The sequence below is a fragment of the Stegodyphus dumicola genome, chromosome 12 (genome assembly GCF_044657685.1).
Source record: "Stegodyphus dumicola isolate Sdum_Otavi_A_Nest chromosome 12, ASM4465768v1".
Lineage (NCBI taxonomy): Eukaryota > Metazoa > Arthropoda > Arachnida > Araneae > Eresidae > Stegodyphus > Stegodyphus dumicola.
In genome coordinates, this window is record NC_140779.1 from 35,623,795 (window position 1) to 35,640,862 (window position 17,068).

General features: G+C 33.8%; 1 long non-coding RNA gene across 1 annotated transcript in view; it reads right to left on the reverse strand.

Moving 5' to 3' along the window:
* The window catches only part of LOC118198191 (uncharacterized), a 104,036-nt gene that overhangs the window by 58,897 nt on the left and 28,071 nt on the right, over positions 1–17,068 (reverse strand). Inside the window, exon 2 of the long non-coding RNA XR_015044382.1 lies at positions 14,637–14,759. This is a non-coding gene — a long non-coding RNA (uncharacterized LOC118198191). The remainder of the gene's footprint in view (positions 1–14,636; positions 14,760–17,068) is intronic.

A 17,068-nucleotide genomic window follows, 5' to 3' on the forward strand; every position in this document is an offset into this window, starting at 1 on the left:
GATTCGAACCTCAGACCGAACTACCAGTGTTCAGCGTCTTTACCGCTCGGCCGCTGGTGGGCCTAGCAGTTAATAAGTAAGCAAACAATTGTGTAAGTTTCTAACAAATTTCTCTGCACATTTTTGCGATTTAATAAAATACAGTATCTTTATCACTGTCTAATTTTTCTTTTTTCTTTTCACTTTGGTATCTGTATTTGATAGGATCTATACACCTTGAAAAATTATAGCATTTCGTGTGGATTCATTTTCTCGTAAACAAATTTAAGTGCATGTAGAAGTATTTCTTCCATTTACTGCCATATTTAATGGAAAATATATTTCACCTATTGCTGGAAAACTCTTGTTTTATTATTGTGCAATTGCCCGTTCTCTATGTCAAATCCAAAATCGTAAATCAGAACGATGAGATTTACCTTGTTCTTCAACGCTGTATGACAATGCATTTTTCATCTCAATTTCTTTAGTAAAATAAATCTGAGATATACGCAGCTATTGTTTCTTTTTTAAAAAAACCTAATCGTAGCACAAACATTTCGAAGTCACAAGTAAATATCCTTCCATAAAGGCATTCTTCTGCAAGTGTATTTTTTACTGATTCTCTTTAAAATTACGATACGCTTACGCAGAGATTCTCTACGTAAAACATCTGATGTGGACACCACATACTTCCTCGTATGGTCCATTAAATTATATACACTTTTTGCTGTATTTCATTTAAACTTTTATCTCCTCAAATTCCATTAGGTATATTTCTCATTCAATTAATTCAGTTCTCACTTCGCGGCAAGGCAAAAATACACAAACCTCAAAGCATCTTCATTAACCCTTAAATGCATGAAATATTTTTTTTTAATTTTTAAATTGAAAAACACATTAGAATTGATATCAAATCAAATAGGAAAATACTAAAAAATATATAAGCTAACTTTTTATTCCAATTTTTGAAAAATCTAATTAACTTAAAAAAAATTAACTTTTGAAAAACAAATACACTAGAAAAATGTGTAATAACAATTTTATGTAATAATACATACCTTATAAACTTGTTCAAATAATTTTAAAACTTCGAATACATCAAAATAACAACAAACACGAAATCAAAAATTCGTAAGCAGAAATAAGGTCCACACGCTACACATCAATTCACAATAATGACCGTTACACCATTAGTGGTGCCAGTGTACAAACTTTCAAAACTATATACGTAAACAATATGTATCCAATTGGTTACACTATGCAACAAGCTAAAACTTGTGTTTTGATTTGATTTACGTGACTAAATATGAGTATGCTGCCAAATGGCAACTACATGCATTTAAGGGGTAAAAAATGTAATTACAGAAAAACATAAAACATCAGACACAGTTGAAACAGTTAAAAAAATTACAATTTAAATTAGAGTTTCTAAGCAAAAAGAAGAAATTCGGCCAGCCGACAGGAAGACAGATTTTTCGGTGCATAAAACTGAAAGTTTACTTTTGCCAGTCAGCAAAAAAACACTTAAGTTGGTGCACAAACTGACTTAATTCACTACGCTACTAAGAGTTTCAAATGTAAACAAATGGCGACCTCATTAGGCTTAGCCTTCGGAAAGCTTTTAAATTGTTGATGATGCTAAAACTATTGCATGAAGATAAACTAAAGGCATAAAAACCTTAACCGGAACATAAGAACAATAATTTAATTACACTTAAAAGCAAAACTGCACAATACTTCAGCTCACCGAGCCAGGCAACAGAATATGTATACAGGGTGTTTCATAGATCATAGGACAAAATTGGAGGGGTGGTGGAGCGTACTAAAACATGTATTTTTTATAGGAATGTAGGGTCTAAAGTGACGGGTTAAGGCTGGAACGAAAAAAAAAAAAAACCGGCACGAGAGGAAAATGTGTTTATGTACAAAATCGAAACAAAGTGCTTCTTTGTAGCAATACAGTATTTACAATAAATATTCAAAATTGCAACCACGAGCGGTAATACATGCTTGGTAACGTCGCAGAAGGGATTGACGAACATTTTGAAAAACGACAGGCATTTCGCGCACGCTTGCAGCCGCAATGAATTGTCCTGCAACGAGGTCCTCCAGTGAGGCAACGGGAGTCTTGTAAATGATGCTCTTCAGATGGCCCCATAAAACAAAATCCAAGCTGGATAAATCTGACGAACGGGGTGGCCATCGAACGGGTCCACCCCGGCCAATCCATCGGCCCGGGAATGTCCCATCCAAGTAATTGCGGACCGCAAGTGGATATGGGCTGGTGCACCATCATGCTAGAACCACATGCGATCACGAACGACAGCCGGAACATCCTGCATCAATTCCGGTAGCACCTCTCTCAGAAAAATATGATAGCATAAGCCATTTATTTGTACGTGCAGGTAAGAGGTATGGACCTATGAGGTAGTCGTTAACAATACCCGCCCACACATTCACGGAGAAGAGGGTTTGGAATGCATGTGGACGTGTGCCGTGTGGATTATGAGTTGCCCCCACGTGCATGTTGTGGCTATTGAAGATGCCGTCCTGTGAGAAAGTTGCCTCGTCCGTAAATAGCACATCCGATAGGAAATCCGCCTGCGCCGCACACTGCTGCAAGAACCAATGACAGAAATGAACTCGAAGAGGGTAATCTGTCTCTTGCAAGGCTTGCCTCTGAAAATGGTATGGATGCAAACCATTTTCATGCAATAGTCTCCAAACGGTGGGACGACTCAGCTGCAGACGACGTGCAATAGCTCTTGGACTTGTCTGAGGTGATTCATGCGCAATGTTAAAGATGGATTCTTCAATGCGAGGTTGTCGTGCACTTCTTCTTCCACTCCTAGTGTCGGAGGTGGCTTTCAAATGACCCGTTTTCACACAGAGACCGATGCAACCTCTCGAACATTGCGTGCTTCGGCATATGCCTGTTCGAAAACCATTCTTGGTACAACCGTAGCGCTGCTCTGTAGTTCCCATTAGCACTACCATACATGAGATGCATGTCAGCATTTTCTCTGTGCGTAAACTAACCCATTACGCTCGACATCAGAGTTGCGAATGATCCTCTGATGCATCGGATCGTGATTTGTCCGGCTCACTACCGCCCTCTACCGCTGCACTGCCAGCCAATCACAGCTGTAGTTCCTATTACTGTTACTGTTCCCTTTTTTGAACATTTATTGTGAATACTGTATTGCTGCAATGTGGGACATATGCCTGTTACCTCTGTTAGACGCCAGGCGTCCCCGTCCTCCGTAGGCGTGGGACATATGCCTGTTTACCACTGTTAAACACCAGGCGTCCCCGTCTTCCGTCACCTGTCACCTGTATTGCTGCAAAGAAGCACTTTGCGTTGATTTTGTACATAAACAAATTTTCCTCTCGTGTCGTTTATTTTTTTTTAATTTTTTTTATATTTTTTTTTCGTTCCTAACTTAACCCGTCACTTTAGACCCTATATTCCTACGCAAAAAATGCATGTTTTAGTACGCTCCACTACCCCTCCAAGTTTGTCCCATGATCTATGAAACACCCTGTATATATATATATATATATATATATATATGTACGTTTAGTGCGGCCTAACTAAAAGGAAAACTTTCAACTAAAAAGGAAAGGGACTACTTACATATCTAGAAGTCCCATATACAATATTTTAACGGTCTACGGCTATTCGTTTTTGAGTTATGCAAGGCACATACGTAAGGACGTCACAGAAAAAATCTCTTCTGAATCCATTTTTAGAACCGGGTTTTGACAAAAAGAGTCCTTCATTCTGTCTATACGTAGAGGTGCCACCCAAAATATCCGTGAAATGGATTCGAGAGTGGTCAAAATGGATATTTTCGTTTAAATATGACACCCGAAAATTTTCACAATTACAATATTTCCTCTATTTCGTACAAAGGAAGTAAAATATTACTTGTGTTTTTTAAAGGATATTTGTTTTACCATGCTTACCAGAGTACGCGCCTTAGTATTTCAAATGCTAAGGCGCGTATACTATATTCACAAGGAAGGCTAACCCTATGAAATCGAATTTTACTTTCGTAATCCAATTTCTAACAGAAGAAGAGTGAAACAACGTTTTTTATTGGAAACTTTAAATTGAACAAAAGCACGATTTATACTTAAAATCAAAATCTCCGCAACTTGTGGGATAAAAAAGACAGAAAGGTGAAGTTAAAATTTAAATTAAACAGTGTTGGAGTCTACAATGCAAAAGGTTTAACAAGCATTAGCTCAAATTACAGAATGAAAGACTGATTGCGACTAGTAAAATGTTTAATGTAAGATAACTAATTAGCAGAGATGGAAGAGAGAAGTACTATTATCAGCGTCGCTGCCAAAAGCTCTCTATCTAAACTTCCAAGAACTCTATCATAAATATTGGTATCTCATTTACATCCTAGTGAAAATAACTTACAGTTCAATTCTAAATCATCAGTAATGTGTTAATTAACATAAAATTCTTATATACCTAAAAGCTCATTACCAGCCAATGCTCAAACCCATCACAGGAGTGAGAAAAAGTGTGCTTTCTTACAAGCATAAATGCCATTATTTCTAAATAAGATTATCAGACATGCGGGATTATTCCGGACAGTCCAGGATTTGTAATTACGTCCGGAGAATTGTCTAGGATTGAAAAATGTCTGGTATTTTTCAAGGAGAACAATTTTTTGCTTAGTAAATCAATTTCGTAGCTAAATGCACCAGCTCCAAGAGAAAAGATTTTTTTTAACTGAGAATAACTTTCGGTTTCCAGATAAAAAAAAATCAGTTATATGTCTTAAAAGCAAAGGAACTTAATTCCCATTCATATAATAATTTTTATGAAGTTTTGAAGATCCATATCATCTTTATAGTAGATATACTGCAAAATGTGCGCAGTCTATTCAATATCTCGAATATTTTGTTGTCCTTACTGTGTTAATTTTTTTTTTGTTTTTACTTATCTTACGGGGTTGTATAACGTAGACGTAACGTAACGTAACGTTTGTATAATGTCTAATCACTCGGGACATGGTCGTCCTTAGAAGATTCTCAAAGCGGAAAATGGAGGCAATAACTACATGAATTTATTTTTTTAATTTTGGAGGTTTACAAATATATTATAGGATACAGTATAACAGAAAACGTATATTACTTTATATGTGTAAAAAAAATACACTAATTACTCTCTTCTACTCCCGCCATAACTCGTGGTCGTAGATTCTACTTTCTAAAATACAATATCCCAAACTCTAAACTGAAATATGTTTTTAAAACTGCTAGAATCATTTTAATAGCTTATTGTAGGAAGGGTATGAGAGATTTTAGAATCATATTTATCCATCTCGAAAGGAGAACGATGTGTTGCATTATTTTACTTTTAGAAAATTTGTGAGAATCATATGGTGATTTGATAAATGTCTACTCGATTATCCGTATCGTAAATACAAAATGAAGAATTTGTAACGCTTAATCACAAACAACAAATTTTTTCTGATAACGTAATTAAAGCCTGAATGTTGCTGAAAGAGTAATTCGCTCTTCGACATCAGGCAGTCATTCTTGATTATAAATTCAAAACCGTAAATTTGCCGTACGTTTTAAGAATATGTGTTTGGAAAATGAATTTTTTTATTTGCTGTTTAACTGACAAAAATGATAGTTGCACTGATGTATATCATGTTATGCAGTTTTTACCTCCGCTGATCTTCGACATTTTCAGGGCGTTTACTAACATAAGAATGGTACTATTACTAAATCCATTATGCAGAGGAATAAAAAAAATTTTTTTAATAATTACTAGTAATTTGTTTGTTTGGATTTTGCAGTAATTAAAATTTTAATCCCTTAGTACATTAGAAACATATATGAATAAAAGAACAAACACATTTAAAATGAATGCTAAAACCGTTCCTGAAGTGATAGTGTTCATTTATACATCCCGAGTGATATATTGGCACTTGTTAGAAAATACTCGCGTTTAAAATGTATACCAAATACGGGCTTGTAGTATAATCACTCGGGACATGGTCGTCCTTAGAAGATTCTCAAAGCGGGAAATGGAGACAATAACTACATGAATTTATTTTTTTTAATTTGGGAGGGTTACAAATATATTATAGGATACAGTATAGCAGAAAACGTATATTACTTTATATGTGTTTAAAAAAATACACTAATTACTCTCTTTTACTCCCGCCATAACTCGTCGTAGATTCTACTTCCTAAAATACAATATCCCAAGCTCTAAACTGAAATATGTTTTTACTACACATATACTATGTTTTCTTACTACACATATACTATTTTGTTTGTAACTATTCTAATAGAATGTTTAAATTTTTGTATTACTATTTTATGTTCACTGACTATTGGCAATGAAACTCAAAGTCCCTGCTCCTTAAAGATTTTTAACTTCATATTTTAACTTTTCGTCTACAGTGACACCGATACGTTTTTAGAATGCCTAGATCGAAAGCACTTTCTTATACAGTGTTGAGCTCTACGAGTTCGTAGATTTGGAGTAATTTACAACAACACTTGATGAAGAACCAAAACACAATTTATTCGTCAGCAATCAGGTACATGCAGCTCTCAATCCGAACGAGGTATGACAACTTGCACCAGGTGATCTAAGATGTTGTTGAACGGAAGATCTGTTATCATCTTCCATTTGATAGTACCCTATATATTACAGTGATTCTCAATTTCTTTTACGTTCACGGCATACTTTTCATAATTTAAAAATTTGGTGGCACACTAACAGCAGAATTAAATTAAAAAGAATTTTACTTGTTTAATCTATTGATGTATACGTATAATATATTATTTAAAAAGAGTGTACGATAATAATTAATATTGCATTACAAAGTAATGGTAATGCTGCTCTCATTTCGTGATTCAGATTTGACAGACTGGATCTTTTTAGTACAAAGGGACAATTTGTCCAGAAGGACTTTTAGTTTCGTTTTTGCATTTTGCGTCGATTCACTACAAGCGTTGTTCACTTTTCAAATTGTTGCCACCAAATATTATTGCCCTGGATTATAGTTTAAGAAATTAAATAATGAAGAATCTGCATAAATGTATGTGTGTTTGTCGCATTGTGATAAAACAACGGCACCTAGAGCCATCAAGTTTTGATTAGCGTAATCCTCCATCCGAATATGGGCATCTAGAAACCCAAATTTGGAATTTTTTTATTATTTGTTTCATATTTTGTAAACTTTTAATAAATTTTTATTAACAAACTCAAAGATTTGAAAGCGAGCAATGGCGCAATACTGTACGGGGGAAAAACATTTTTAACTCCAGCTCGCGAGACTCTATCGGAAATTCTAAAAATATACTCTTTTAAATATTTTGCGATACTGATGTTGGATCGAATTTTATGGTTTAAGTGCGAAGAACTTGATATTTAATAAATAAAAGTAAGACTCAAAATTTAAAGAAATGCCCCTTCGGGGGTAATGCAAAGTCTGAAAGTTTCAGATTTTTTTAAAAAAATTTACTTTGACCTTGATCTAAAAATGCGTAGACAGTATATTTTTCAAACCGCACATTATATTACAAAAAAAAAAAAAAAAAAAAAAATGTTTAGAACATGAGCCTAAATGATGAAGTCTAACTTATGAATTAAAAATAGTAATAAAATTAAGGTCAAATAAATTAGTTTTTTTTTTTCACAAAGTTCTTTAAAATTTGATCCTACTATGTGGTAATTGCATAGAGAATACAGGCATTGAATCACTACAAAAGTCCGTTTCACTTTTCAAACTGTTGCCACCATATGTTAGAGTCCTGCATTATATTTGAAGAAATTAAATAATGAAAAATCTGCATAACTGTATGCATATTCCTCGCTTTGTGATAAAACAACGCTACCCAGAGCTATCAAATTTTGAATAATGTAATCCTCCTGCGAATATAAGCATCTGGAAGCCCAAATTTGAAATTTGAAATTATTATCGATTTCATACTTTGTAAAAATTTAACGAATTTTGGATTAACAAACGCAAGGATTTCAAAGCGAGCCATGGCAACGTTGTACAGTAAAAAAAAAAAAAAAAAACATTTTTATCTCCAGCGCGCGAGACTGTGTATCGGAAATTCTAAAGGGGTATGCTAAATTTAAAATTATTTTGCGATATTGCTGTTGAACTGAATTTTATGGTTTAACATGATATTTAATAAATAAAGGTAACAGACAAAACGTTTAAAAAAAAAAAAAAAAAAAAAAAAAACACCTTTGGACGTAATGTAAAATCTGAAAACTTTCAGATTTTTTTTACTAGCGGTCAAAACCAAAACCCGAATTTTGCACAAATAAGAAGTGCAATACATGCCACCCAGCAGGTATAGTTGTTAACGACCCTGACTGCCAGAGCGAAGGGCCCGGGCTCGAATCCCGGAGAAGACATGGATGTAACTGTCCGTCCCTTCATAAGAGGCAACAGTGACCACCTGTTAAGTGCTTCCATAACGAAATGGCAACCACTTCCGGCCTCTGTAATGGCGCAAGGTTAATGGCTATTAAATACGCCAGCCATTATATATATACAAGTAATAATAAAATTCCATAGTCAAGAATACACATAAAATTCTAACTGTATGTTCTTTTCATTTTTAATGGCGACGTTCTCTTATTTGAAAGTACGTGGAATTAAATGCACAGCCCCGTAGTCAAGTTGTTTTTCCCGCTTTTTCTACACGTACAGTTATAGAATGTTCTGGAATATTTAAAGCGACCTGGATTGGCTGACGAGGCTAACGTCATTTCTTGGAAGCTCCGCCTTTTCAGAGGGTATAAAAAGACTCGCAAAAGAATACCGGGCTTTTTTCTTAAATGTCACGATGTAGTAAACTTCATACAAAAAGTTATTAGTACTTTTTAATTACTCAGGATATCTGATTTTTGTAACTGCTATTTCTCCTGAATAATAATAAATGGATCTTGTTTTTTAAACTTATCGTCTGATTATTTAAGCTACGACTAAAGCTGGTACATCACATATATATATATATATATAAAGAAAGATGTGCAACATTATAATAACACATTTAAAAGATTTTTGTAATATTTCCGGATAATTTTATCTAAGATTAATCCAAATGACAAAATAATTATTGCATGCATTCCTAAAATTTGACGGCACACTTCAAGAATCTCGAGGGACAGCGAAGTGCCGCGGGACAGTGTTTGAGAATCATTGTTGTACCCTTTCGACATTCCCTTTTGGCACACACTTTCCATTACAAAATTCACTTGTTCCTGTCTGCTGTATCTGCCATTACATTTTGTTAGATATTTTCCTAGCACCACGTACATATAGAGTCTGTTTTGAGTTCTGTTCACAGCAAGTCATAAGAATACAAATTCTAAGGCTCGAAATCGTCATAGTCTACTTTTTAAGGGAGAAAAAGTGTTTGATTATAAAACTAACCCACTGTAGATGCTGCATAAGTACACAGCTTTCTAATTTCTTCTACAAATGTTTCTAAGTGTATTCTTCAGTGCGTTATCCTAGGACACAATTTCGGGATGTGTTTGTTCACCTTTTATTTTGCAAGTGTACATTCCTTACACATTTTATAGCCATTTCATAGCTGAAATAAAATTCGGAGTAACATCAAGAAACGAATGCCATCTGAACAAGCACAGATGGCGTAAAATTGATTTACGAAATAAGTAGGAAATATTCTTGGGCTACAGTTCTAGCAGCTGTGCTGGCATGCGTGGCTACAAACATGTATGCCAGTGGAATTCCCATTTCGATGGCAAATTTTTCATTTTCCAAGTACATTTTCTCAGTTATTATCACGCACTCTTACTTATGAAAATGTGCCAATTCAGTTTTATGATTAAACTGCAGCCTTTCTATTTATAAGTGACGTTTAGCCCAGAAGGGCTATCAGTCTCGAAACTTTGCTTTGAATTATTTTAAATGTGCGTTTCACTTTTCAGATTGTTGCCAACAAATATTATTGCCCTGTATTATGTTTAAAGAAATTAAATAATGAAGAATATGCATGAATGTACGTATGTAAAAACAAGGACAGTCAGAGCCATTAATTTTGAAAAACGTAGTCCTCCACCCGAACATGGGCACCTTGGAAGCCCGAATATTAAATTTCGAAATCTATTTCGTATACTGAAATCTATTCTATTATTTGTTTATTTCCTAGCATTTTTCTTGAATTAATCTTGAAATCTATTTCTTATTTTAAAACTTTAACGAATTTTTGATTAAGAAACTCAACGATTTCAAAGCGAGCAATGGCAACACTGTAAGGGAAAAAAACAAAAACACCCACGGATACCAAATGCAAAAAGGAAAAATAAGGATACAAGGAAAGCAAATACAAATTCAAATTCGCAGTTTATTAGCCCAAAGAGGCGTTAGCCCAGAAGGGCTATTATTCTGGAAACGGCACTTTGTATCGGTTCACTATAAATATCCGTTCCACTTTTCAAATTTTTGCTCCAAATATTATCGCCCTGTATTATACTAAAAAAATGAAATATTGTATAATATGCATGAATGCATATATGTTTCATGCATCGTGAAAAAAAAAAAAAAAAAAAAAAAACCAACGGTACCCTAGAGCCATCAAATTTTCAATAACGTATTCCTGCATAGAAATATGGGCACCTGGAAGCTGGAATCTGGAATTTGTTTTATTCTCTATTTCATATTTTGTAAAACTTTAACGAATTTTGAGGTAACAAACTCAACGATTTCAAAACGAGCAGTGGCAACACAACGTGAGGAATGAAATATTTTTATTTCCAGCACGCGAAACTATCTACAGAGGCTGTTCACACATTTCTTAGACGATGTGTATTGTATTCACAAAACTAAATTACATAAAATTCTTGTGTTGTAAATGTTCTGTTTGACATCCCTTATTCTGAACCATCTTTCGACACCACAATTTCCAGGATAATAATGGCAGAAGAGATATTCTATCCCATTCCTCCCGAACAGCTGTCCAGAGTCCTGTTAGGATTTTGGGACAACGTTTGGATAAAAGTCCGAAAGCACAAAAATCCATAGGTGACACATCGGCAGATTGAGTAGGGATATCAGTGAAGGGTATGGCCTTGATATCAGTTTTTTTTTTCCATTTCTTTTAGGAAATTTACAGTGGATTTTGATGTGTGACTGCTAGCTTTGTCCTGATGGAGTCTCACAGATTGATGGCACTGTGGATAAAGCGATGGTATTTCATTCAGAAAAATTGGCGATAAAACATGTTCCTGATAGTATTTGGAGTTAATCTTGACATTTTTTTTTTTTTTTCATTTTCTTTATTTTTAGCTTGCCATTATAAGAAAAACCAGCAACAATCATGAATCCCTTAGAAAAACTTTCTTTTGATTCTTTGAACCATGTACTTAAATTTTTTTCTCCTCTTTTATGATAATAAATGGCTATTTTTTTGTTACAATCATTTAAATACACCCATTCTTCATCTATTGTGACAACTGTTTTCCATTTTTCTTTGTATAAGTGTTTCTCATATAGAATTTTGCAGCGCGTCCTGCGTTGAGCGATATGCTTTGGAAGAAGACGATGCAAATTGCGTTTTTTCGCTTTCTTAAGATTTAAATCAACGTTTACCATTTTGTTTACAGTGGACACCGGGCATTTTAATGATTTTGCAACTGTCCTTTGACTAGGGGGATTTTCTTTTAACATTAAACAACGTACCTTTGCAATAGTCGAAGATGTCCTTTTTTTCTTTGGATACTTGTTCGGAATTTTTGTCCCACTTGAGGCTCCAGATTGACGTTTTTAGTCTTTCTTGTTGATGATATTACCTATCGACACTTTAGATATCACAAAAACATGACTCTCACATCGTTTTCGGATAACAGAGTATGCATATTTCTCTTCGGAAAGAGCGTAAATGTAGCCTTCGAACCACTGCTTTGTTAAATTCGCCATTTTGAATAAAAACAAAACTTTCAAGCCACAGAAGATAATTTTGACTCTTAAAAACATAGTACAATTGCAATTACTTCTTTTGCAGCAAACGAATTTTTATTACCGCTTACCAAAATCGTCTAAAGCATGTCCGAACAGCCTCTGTACCGGAAATTTTAAAGATATGCTGCTTTTTAAATACTTTTAGCTCAAATGCTCTCGAAACATGTATGTATGCGTAAATAAAAGAAAAGCCTTATGGGACGTAATTATTATCATTAATTTTATGTTTTGTTTTGTTTTGTTAAGCAACGAAGTCTATTCGCTAAAAACAGATGCTTCATGAAAAATTTAAGATTTTAAGGTTTCGGGAAAACGTTTTCTAAGGATTCAGGTTCATATCCATTACTTTTAACTACGAATATGGACACATCTCTAGGATCAACCTGTCTTCTGCCAACTATTTGAACACGAAGGATATTGTTGTTCAATGATTTTACTCGGTAGGATACTTATAACAGATTATATCTTCAACACAAGCATATCATTGAAGCAATTAATATTAGAAAACCTTATATCTTTATATTCATTTATGAAAAATTTATATAAACGTAATCCAGGTTTGTCATTGCAGTAAAAGAATGAATTACGAACTGAATTTATTAAATGCTAGATTTCACTAAAGAGAATGGAAACATTTTATTCAAGAAAAATACTATAATAAAAGACAATTAAGGTTGATTGCAAATGAAGTGAAAAATCTTTCACTACATGTAAAGATACAAGAGTTTATTCAATACTCTTAGCAGGCGCAACATGCAACCAAGTACAGGAAGCAATAAACAAGCAAAAAAATTCAGTGAAGTGGTAAAGTAAAAATATTCCAAGAAACCAGAGGAATGCAGATTTTTGCCAGCAATACATATCATTTTCTTGTTTGTATTGGTGGAATCCGAAACCATTCATTGTTTTAAGATTATTTTCAGCAGGAGATGAGAAAAAAGAGCCTATTTCGGCTTGGCCACTACTATAGTGTCAAAATATCTGTGTTAGAATGAAGCTATATATAAATCTAATACATATCCTAAGTCGCGTTTCGAGACATGAAGAACGTAAATTTCGTCAATAGGCCCAGTAGAACGGGATATTAAAACTGCCCCCTCTTTTTTTTTTACTTCCTTGTACGAAGTAAAAAGGAAGTATTGTAATCGCGAAAAGTTTCAGGTAGCATATTTCAACGAAAATATCCATTTTGACCGCTATCGAATGCAATTTAACAATGTTTTTGCGTGACATCTGTACGTAACGACAGAATAAAATACTCTTTTCCTCCAAAAAAATTATAAAACTGCTTTAAAATGAATTCTGAAAAGAATTTTTCGTGGTGTCTGTACGTACGTATGTATGTATCTCACATAACTCAAAAACGAGTCCCCTCAGAACGTTGTAATTTTGTATATAGGACTGCTATAACATGTAGATGTGCACCTCGTATTTTGGTTGCAATCGACCACACTAAACGTATATAAATATATTTATATATATATCCACTCTGTAACCCGGCTCAGTGATCTCAATATCTTTACTCTTACACAGTTGTAAATTGTGAATTTTTTGCTTTAAAAATGATTGAAATATGTTGTTCTTATCTTTCGGTTAAGGTTTTTAGGAAATCTGCAAGCCATATTTGTAAAATTATCAACAATCTAAAAGCTGTTTAAGTGCGGTTAAGCCTAATTTTTAAATAACATGGTGGACATGTTTGTTTACATTTGAAACAACACAATAGTAGATTTGTTGCCAATCTAGAGAGACTAAGCTTCGCAACAACAAAGAAAACGCCTTCGTTTATTATTTCGAATTAAATCATGCTTAATACTTTCTGGAATTTTTTCGAGGAAATAAGCGTTTAAGATTTACTTCGTAATTTTTAATACGGATATTTTGAGTTTTTATGTATTTTTGGCCTTCTCGCGAAGTGAGAACTGAATTAATTGAATGAGAAACATTGAATCGTCTGTGAAAAACTGTTTCTTTTTTGTTTTGTTTCCTTAATTTCTTTTAAACATCGTTCTAGATTTGTTATAGTATTTGAATAGAACATGTGACAAAGGTTATATAATTCTTTAAATGATATAAATTTTGTTCATTCTGAGGTATAATATGAACGAAATATAACGCTGTTAAGTAAACCTAGCGCCAGAGTGTCGCTATGGTAAACAAATAGGGTGAATTTTAAAGAATGCATTTATTCTATTGTGGATTATGCGCTGTCGGCGAAGTAGATTTAATTCAATCCAATAAGTGTAAATGAAATGCAAGAAAAAATGAGTATAATTTAATATTCCGTACAAGGAAGTCATGTGGTGTACACATCAGATATTTTGGTGATGTTGTTGCGCAGTTTGCATGACGATGGAAAGAAGAGGTACGTTGATTACATTAGTGATTCATGCGTTGCATTGAATAAAATAGCACTTATTCGTATTTGTAGCTGACTTTATGAAAATGTTAATCGTTTATATCTCTCTGAATTTTTTCTGTAACATTTTGTATGTAATTAAGCACATTCGCTGGAGAAGCTGGAGAGAGATAGCAGTAGAGGAAGAAAATTAATTAGAAAACTTTTATGCATGTTTTAAAACACCTAATCATTTTATGTAATCACGTTGAATAGAAAAACACAGCGTTCCAGGAAAGAGAACCTAAATACACGCTACTTACTCCTCCTTTAGAGTCTTTTTCTCCACTTTCCGAGCTTCCTTCCTTTTTTTCCTCTTTCCCTTCCTTCCCTTCCTTTTCTTCTTTTTTCTCTTCTTTCTTCTCTCCGCTTTCTTTACTCTCTTTCTGAATTAAAAAAAGAAGGAAAGAAAAATATTTTCATTATTCTGGTTGAATTAGAAGAAAATATGCAGACATTGGTTATTTGGTAGATATTTTACAAAAGAAAATGCTTTTACAGCATGGCAACGTTACAGTTCTAAAAGCAATATTTTGTGCCTTTATTATCTATGTACGTGTTGGTAATCTTTTTTTTGCTAGGAGAGCATATTTCAAAAATGCGGAAGTAAGGCGGGCACGGTGGGGCGGATACAGTAATAATAAAAATAAATATACTCGATATATGGTGTATCCTAATTTTACAACAGTTATTTTAAGTTTATGCACCTTTCCTATCTCTTCTAGCTTCAGCTTACAATTCCCTTCCAGAATGAGGTTTTGGAATCGCGTTAAATGAAAATGAGAAGGAGTAAGTGTTTACGTCGAAGTTCCACTGACTTCGAGAGACAGAATTAGGATTCCTGAATAGCGTTTGCCTTTTGGCTACGTCTCTCTGACTTCTACTACGCTCGGTCATATTACGTGCCTTTGGATAGCTTCGCCAGCTAATTCAATATTACGAGCCAACTAGTTTAGAATTTGTGTTAGCTTCGGCTAAATCTCTACTAGTTAGTCATTAGTTAGTTCTCATTTCTTACATTTTTGGGCTTAAGCCTAAGTGGAGGCTTTGTTGTACGCTCTGAGAAAGGGGCCATCTGTGAATCTTTTATTTTGAGCAATAAAGGGTAATTAACCCTTCGTGAGTTTACATTTCGGTTCTTAGACTTAAGCGATTATTTGCTTAGTGTTTCACCAGGTTCCTCAACACTTAGTTAAAAGATAAAAGTGAGAAACATTATAATACAATTATATCAAAATAGCAGTAATTTATGTGAACTGTAAAAGTCGTAACATTCTAATAATCCGTTTTCTTATTGTGAAAACGTTTATGAAAAAATTTTACTGTAACACGTTGTTCATAAATGTTCTACTCAGGTAACTGTAACACGTTGTTCATAAATGTTCTACTCAGGGAACTGTAACACGTTGTTCATAAATGTTCTACTCAGGTAACTGTAACACGTTGTTCATAAATGTTCTACTCAGGTAACTGCAACACGTTGTTCATAAATGTTCTAATCAGGTAACTGTAACACGTTGTTCATAAATGTTCTACTCAGGTAACTGTAACACGTTGTTCATAAATGTTCTACTCAGGGAAGTAAACTGAAATTTGTTATTATTGTGCAACTAAAATACAGTTTATTCATTAAATTCGGAAGACAAGTATGTTGCGTTTTCCTGAGTAGCAACACACTTCGTTTATATTGCCGAATTTTCTGATTAAGTTTGAAAGGTAAGTATCTCATTGGCAACACAAAGCTTTTAAATCGCTGAGATTTAAAAGCTTTGTGTTGCCATTTATTGACACACAATTATCAGCTGAAATGAAATTATTTTCTTAGTATCAACATTTCAAAAGTAATGTTATTTGTATCCTTCCATTATTTTTTTAAACTGAAGGGAAGTATCTGTAGTCTGCTTGTAACTCTAAATATAAATTTATGAAATGAAAAAATTATCTACAAAGAAGTTACAGATATAAAGCGTAGCACGCCGTGGTTGCAAAGGGTATGAGAAGATAATAGGGGCAGAAACTACGTAGTTCACTGTAGAAGGAATCAGATGTGTCTTACAGTCGAAAATGTAAATAATGATGTAATGTAAAGTCATATGTATTCGAAAATGTAAATTCATATGTAAAGACATTGCTTCAAATTTTGTCTTCCGAAACTGCAACTATTAAAACATCATTGCAAATATTCTTTTTATAGGATTTGTAAAATTCTATTGTCTGCCGATTTCATTTCCATGTAATGTATGCGGAACTGCATCTGCAAACTATTATTGTAATTCTGCTACTACACAGAAATAAATGCCCGATTATTCTACCTGCCGCCATGCCTTAAAGCTGTGGGTGGTTAGGTAGTCACTGACTGGATATAATGGTTTGAACCGCCCAGTCAGCGGTGACAAAAAAAACAAACAAACAACAAAAAAAAAAAAAAAAAAAAGGTTTCAGATTTTAAATTACGTCTAAAGAGGCGTTTTTTTTAACATTTGTATGTTATATTTATTTATTAAATATCACGTTCTTCGCACTTAAACCATAAAATTCAGTTCAACAGCAATACAGCAAAATAGTATTAAAATGAGCATATCTTTAGAATTTCCGATACAGAGATTCACGCGCTGAAGATAAAAATCTTTTTCTGTACAACGTTGCCATGGCTCGCTTTGAAATCCTTCAGTTTGTTAATCAAAAATTCGTTTAA